This window comes from Cetorhinus maximus, chromosome 4 (assembly GCF_964194155.1).
Source record: "Cetorhinus maximus chromosome 4, sCetMax3.hap1.1, whole genome shotgun sequence".
In the NCBI taxonomy this organism is placed as follows: Eukaryota; Metazoa; Chordata; class Chondrichthyes; order Lamniformes; family Cetorhinidae; genus Cetorhinus; species Cetorhinus maximus.
Window position 1 is genome coordinate 92,605,299 of NC_135882.1, and position 6,946 is coordinate 92,612,244.

The 6,946-nt window shown below is 47.8% G+C and overlaps 1 pseudogene; it reads left to right on the plus strand.

Annotated features, from left to right (window-relative positions):
- The first annotated feature begins 456 nt into the window (after positions 1-456).
- Positions 457-914, plus strand: LOC144680087 (small ribosomal subunit protein eS28 pseudogene; annotated as a pseudogene).
- The last annotated feature ends 6,032 nt before the right edge of the window (positions 915-6,946 follow it).

Below are 6,946 nucleotides of genomic sequence, written 5' to 3' on the forward strand. Positions count from 1 at the left end.
TCGACTACTTTACCAAGTACCCCATTATTCGACAATTGCACAATACACAAAGCACAACTGTCGCGTACACTCTAAATGCTATTTTCAGTTTATTTGGTGTGCCTAAAGAGATCATTACAGACAACAGTCTGCAATTTATTGGCAAGCCATTTCAGAATATTTGTGAGAAGTGGATTATCGATCACAGTACATCTCCTCATTATCCTGGATCTATCGGCCTAGCTGAACGAAGGATTCACATGGTGAAATCCTTAATTCTCAAATGTAAACAGGCTGAGCAAGATCTACAGATTCCAATGTTACATCTGAGAGCAACACCTTTAAGTGCAACTGTTCTATCACCAGCAGAGTTCATGTTTGGCAGGTCAGTGCGTATCAATTTACCCATGCTACTCTCTCAGAAACTAGAGTGACTTTTAAAACTACAAGAGAAGATGACCAACGTGCGTGATAAAAATGCAGCTACAGAATTGCCAAGTTTACAGTTGGGGCAACAAGTTCACAGAAGGTATGTGGCAACCAGCTGAGGTGACAAGGATTTGTTCAGGTGACAATGATTTGTCCAACCAAGGTCCTATGAAGTCATTACACAAAAAGGTGAGGTGTACTGAGGACAAGTCAGATCCATTCCAGCTCAAACTCAGACCGTCAAACTGGCCCGGGTTACTAAAGTTCTTGGAAGGATGGGATCCCAGGGACCATGTACTCTGGTCTCTGTGGAATTTATGGATGACAGCAACCGATCCATCATTCGAAATGTGAAAGGACCAGTTCGTGAGGGAGATGTGCTCACACTTTTGGAATCTGAGCGTGAAGCAAGAAGATTACGATAACACATCGTCAAAACTGATGCCAGCTGAAGCCGCTATCAAAGTAATTGTTTATGGACATTTTCACAAAGTTTTTTTGACGAAATGGGACAATAAACATTATAAATAAGTAATCTTAAAAAAAAACATCCAAGAATGACAATCCCACAGATCACTGTGATCCATTAAAGAAACCTCCAAACAAGGTTACCATCACAAGATCAGGGTTTACCAGAGATTACCTTTGCGCTTTAGAGACTCATAGATTCATCAGTTCTATACACTTATGTAAAGGTGACTAAATATGGTCATGTATTGTAAATAGTTATACTTCTTTGGAAGGGGCTAAAGTACCTTTAAAAAGAAAAGGGATGTTGTAATATGCCTTTAAGGGAAATGTTTTTCTTTATTCATTCATGGGACATGGGTGTTGCTGGCTAGGCCAGCATTTATTGCACATCCCAAATTCCCCTTGAGAAGGTGGTGGTGAGCTGCCTTCTTGAACCGCTGCAGTCCCTGTGGTGTAGGTACACCCACAGTGCTGTTAGGGAGGGAGTTCCAGGATTTTGACCCAGTGACAGTGAAAGAACGGTGATATCTTTCCAAGTCAGGATGGTGAGTGGCTTGGATGGGAACTTCCAGGTGGCGGCGTTCCCATGTACCTGCTGCCCTTGCCCTTCTAGATGGTAGCAGTCGTGGGTTTGGAAGGTGCTGTTTGAGGAGCCTTGGTGAGTACCTCCAGTGCATCTTGTAGATGGTACACGCTGCTGCCACTGTACATCAGTGCTGGAGGGAGTGAATGCCAATCAAGGGGGCTGCTTTGTCGTGGATGTTGTCGAGCTTCATGAGTGTTGTTGGAGCTGCATTCATCCAGGCAAGTGGAGAGTATTCCATCACACTTCTGACTTGTGCCTTGTAGATGGTGCCATGTGATACTGTCTTAGTTTCACTTTTTCTTTGAGCACAACACACACACAGCTCTGATGCCTTCAATCTTAATCCCTATGTATAACTGTTCTCATGTGCCTAGTCTTGATAAATGAACCAACAACATGTTTACCCAATCCCTTATGAGTGATTGGTGCCTTGTATTTTGTACAATAAATAAGCCCAAGGTATTATATCATTATAATAACATGACAGACGCCATCCAGGACAAAGCAGCCCGCTTGATTGGCACCACATCTACCACCTTAAACATTCACTCCCTCCACCACTGACGCACAGTGGTAGCAGTGCGCACCATCTATGAGATGCACCAGCAGCAACTCACCAAGAGTCCTTCAATGGCACCTTCCAAGCCTGTGGCCTCTACCACCTGGAAGGACAAAGGCAGCAGGTGCATGGGAACATCACCATCAGCAAGTTCTACTCTCCGCCACACACCATCCTGACTTGGAACTGTATCCAAGTAGGTGGGTGAACCTACACCACATGGACTGCAGCAGTTCAGAAGGAGGCTCATCACCACCTTCTCAAGGGCAATTTGGGATGGGCAATAAATGCTGGCCGAGTCAGCAATGCCCACATCCTGTGAAAGAATGAAAAAAACCTCAATGCTGCTATGACTGCTCAGTCTGCTGCCATCACAACTGTGGACACCAGTGGTCAAAAGGGCTTCTACACTCTCACACAAGCCTAGCAATTTGTCCTTCAACAGATTTCTAAGATTGCTGAGTTGCTGTCCTGGGGGAGATGCTCCAGTTTTGGCTACAGTAGATGGCAGATTTCATTGAGCTGCTCCTGAGTGAAGTGTAGACATTTCAAACATTTCGCCTCTTTGAGGTTCAGGTAGGAAAATTGCCCCTGAACAACCCTGGACAGAAATGACCTGCTGTGGAGAGCCTTCTCCACTTCCCCCTCCACCTCCTTCCTCTTCCTGCAACTTGTCTTGTTCTGTATCACCTCTGCTTATGCTCGCTATCATGATGTAGGCCAAAGGGAATGCAAATGACTGTACCCACGTCTGAGAGCAAGTGGTTTGTGCAGGATTCTTGAAGCCAGGGCAAAGTCCTTCAGCACATGCCACACCACCTCCTGCAGACTTCAGCAACCTTAAACAACTCTGTAACCCATCAAATACTTCTACAATGTTAGAAAGAGCCAACAGAAATTAAACAGCATTGAACCTAAAACAAGTTGATGATCCTTTTAACTTGAATTGCTGGGGTCTTCCTGCTGGTGAGAGACAGGCTGTTGGTTGGAGCATTGGACTCCAAATAGCAGTTCAGTTGTCAAATCAGCTGATTCATATCACAACCTGCCTACTGTGCATGCCTCTGGCTCTCTGTGTGTATATTAATGCCCTCACTAAGACGGCGTCTGGCAAGGTTAGCAAAGAAATGAGCATATGTATGGCACTGACACTATTTTAGAGGCAAAATGGCATCCATAGTACAAAAAAACCAGGCACTTTGAAGTTGAATTTCGTGGCCTGAGTAGCCTACCCAGAAGACCATTACAGGTATTAATCACTCGTTGCATGAAGAAGCCTTGCTTGACATCAGACCTGTGCTCTTGTTTTAACAGCTGTTACTTCTCTCTGCTTGAACTCCAGATGTCATCATGATTAGCCTTTTCTATCCCACTTACAGCAGAACTTTCAACGTTGGAGGGGATGGAATATGGACAGTAGCTACTGACCACCCATTATTCATCTACTCAATTTCCCTTTCCATCAACTTCAACGGGCTGTCAGTCTGATATCATCTAACTTGCACCTTGTCCAAAGTTGAAAGTTCCAACCTATATATATATATATATATACCTGTAAGATCCTGTCTCAATCCCCACCTTGTAAGCTTAAGTAGTTTAAGCTTCTTTAACTTTTCCTCTTTACTCTTCTGAGTCATTATGGATCAGCCTCCTGGAACTTTTCTGCACTTATTTCAGGGCCTGGGTGTTTCTTTGTGCCTCAGTGACCAATGAATGTAACAGTCAAGTTAGAATCATAGTGGGCCATAACTTCCTCGGAGTAGCAGTCAGAGTCGGATTGCCACTCCGTGCCCAGTGACTTATGGGAAATTTTTTCCGTGCCTGTCTTGGCCAACCTTCTGACTCAGGCCGGTTGATATCCAGGCAGCGCAGCCCAGCATCGCAGTCCAGCAGAGTTCGGTTGAAAAAGAACACACCCCTTTTTTCCAGCACTAGCTGCCATGAATGAGGTAAGTTTAAAGGTCCCATTGAAATTGACAGGCCAAGTAGAAGGTAAGTCTCTAAAGTTAGTGGATAGGATTTGGGGGGGGTGTGGAGGATTGGTGTTTGGGTGGGGGGGGTTCAGACATCGGCAGGGGTGGGGGTTTGTCGGAGATCATGGGGTATGGGGGGATCAGACATCGAGGAGGTGGGAGGGGTCGGATATCGGGTGCAGGATTGCACATCGGAGTGGGGTGGGGGGGTCGGACATCGGGGGTTTGGTGGTCTTAGACATTGAAGGGGTTTAGACATCGGTGGGGACATAGTGCCTGCGGGGTCGTGTGGGAGAGGAGAGGTGGGTGTCCGGTTGGGCCAGGTGAGGGAGGTCAGGATAGTGAGGGTGAAGCGGGGGGGGGGTCAGGTCAGGTCTGGGGGTGGGGCGATCAAGTTGTATCAGGTCAAGGGGAGACCCCTGGGGGTCAGGGGTGTGGGGAGAATCCTGTGGGGTCTGGTCTTTGTCTTTACAATAGTTACCCAGAAGTTAAAGGTTTTAATTCTTCTAACTTTTTCTGAGTAACCATTTGTGTAACACAGCCGGAACCATCCGAAGTTTGCGACTTAAATCATATTTTCAGATGGTTCCCAGAGCAATTACCCTGAGGAAGTTTGCACTTCTGGGCAATTGCTGTGCAAACCCTTATCTTTGAAGTTTCAAGAGGGGTGCCCCAACACATCTTTGAGGTACCCCCCAAATTCTTCGCTGGGGAGCTCGGAAGTTACGGCCCATTCTCTTTGTTTAATTGATATGATGGGAGTGGATTTGGTTTTGCATTGAAGATTGAACAGTTTCCTGCCTGATCTGTAAATTATCTCACATTTGTGGGTAATTTGCGGAGGTGAGATGCAGCATTGGACAAGAGAGTTGTTGCAATGACACAGCCTTGTTTGAAACTAGTGAGATAGGGTTCTTGGTTGTTGTGTTGGTGAGGATCACAGCTTGCATGTCATTGTGCAGTCATCTCAGGGCGCCCAATTTTGAGCAGGATACTCCATCAGCCTTCACTGTTGACAGAGTCAAAAGCTATGGTGACATTGAAAAAGGCCACTACAGTGGTTGCTTCTGTTCCTTGCACTTTTCTTGAATTTGCCGCACAGTGAAGATCATATTCACCCCTCGATGGGAGAAAATGCACTGCAACTCTGGAAGGAATTTCTCGGCCACTGGGGGAGAATCCTTGCAATGATCTTCCCTGTGGCAGACAGCAAGGAGACTCCTCTGTAGTTACCACAATTGGAGTTGTCTCCCACAATCACAGCTATATCCCCAAGATCCCCTGGCACATGCTCTTCTTTCTAGATAATTCCAACCTCAGTCATAGAGGCTCGGTATGTATATGACACTTGTGTGTGCACTCACTCAGAAAGTGAACCCTAGGGCCTGAATTTTACCCTTGGCGGGCACATGCGATCGGTGGGCCCGGGACTGATCACGAAACAAGTCCCCGATCGCAATCGGCAAATGACCGCGATTTCACGCTGGCAGGTCAATTAAAGCACGCCCAGCGTGAACTGCATCTTCCCAATAGTCGGGAAGGGCCGAGCGGGGGCCAGTCAGGCGCTGGGTCAAGTGGCGACTTGGCAGGTGGTTTAAACACAGCACAGGCAGCCCCTTGAAGGGAAGAATCATATATTCTGCATTCTGGCGAGTGAAGATATGGCCTCAACATGGCTGGAGATGCCAGGTGGGAGGGCAGGTCGGGTGGGTACTCGTTTTTCAGATAAGTCCCTCGCAGTGCTCTTGGAGGAGGTGGCTGACATGAGGAACACCCTCGTCCCCAGAGATGGAATGAGGAGTTACTGCAACAGACAAAAAAAGCTTGGGAGGAGGTGGCAGCTGAGGTCAGCAGCCATGACGTTGTGTGGCGCACATGGGTACAGTGCTGCAAAAGATTCAACGACCTGCTGTGCTTGGAAAGGGTGAGTACTGTGTTGGCATGGGATCAATGTGGTGAAGTGTTAAAGGCTGGCCATCCCCCCGTGGAGCTCAGACATGTTAGAGTCTGAGTGCCAACTGTCAATGATGCCGGAGCTGGCCAAAGGGGTGAGCCCTGGCTGCTTGGACTGAGTGACTCAGATGTGCCCTGCAAGGTGTTCCCCAGGTGGGGTTGGCCAGGCTACAATGGCACTGCAGGTAGAGAGTGGATTAGTCAATGCTCCTCTGTCCTTTCAGGAGAAGACGAGCCATAACAACATTGAGAGGTCACAGACAGGTGGAGACACCTCCCAAACTACCTAATCCTTCCAAGATTTGAGCAGGACGCCTTGGAGCTGGAGAGCTGCCACACACCTCGATTAGCCGGTCATGGAGAGGCTGGGGTATCAGACGAAGGTAAGAGTACAGTGCACAGAGGTGAGAGTTTTGGATGGTGCAAACATTCTTGTGTCGTCTCTTAATTGATGGAAGTCTCAAAACTGGAGTCCCCATTGATCATTGAAAGACGATGGCACCATGATGCAGATCTCCATTGTTTCACCAGGATGCCTGGCATGCACAATGTCAGTGTCATGACTTAAACTAATGACATGTCCTTGTTCTCCCTTAGATTTGCCAGCAGGCACTTGTTCGCAGGACCCCGAAGAGCCACCCCTGACACCAGGGGACCGCCGGGCTTCACATGCACCTGCATAACACCCGCTCTCTGAACCAGGCACCAGTGCAGATACCAGCACCTCGTTGGGCATTAGATCTTCGACTAGAATGTCGATGAACAGCAATAAGGGCACTTCACACTTGGTTGAGGTGCAGGCGAAGGCAGAAAGTGCCCAGGGTTCCGGCAGTCGGGGGACTGCTGGAGATCAGGGCGACGCTGAGTCTAAGTCAGATGATGAGCCTCTGGAGTCATCCATTAAGCAGCAGATGCTGGATGTCCAGTGGGATGTATGGGAGGATCTGGCGGAGATCCATGAGGGTATGTGTGCCATGGTCTCTGTTGTGGAGGAGT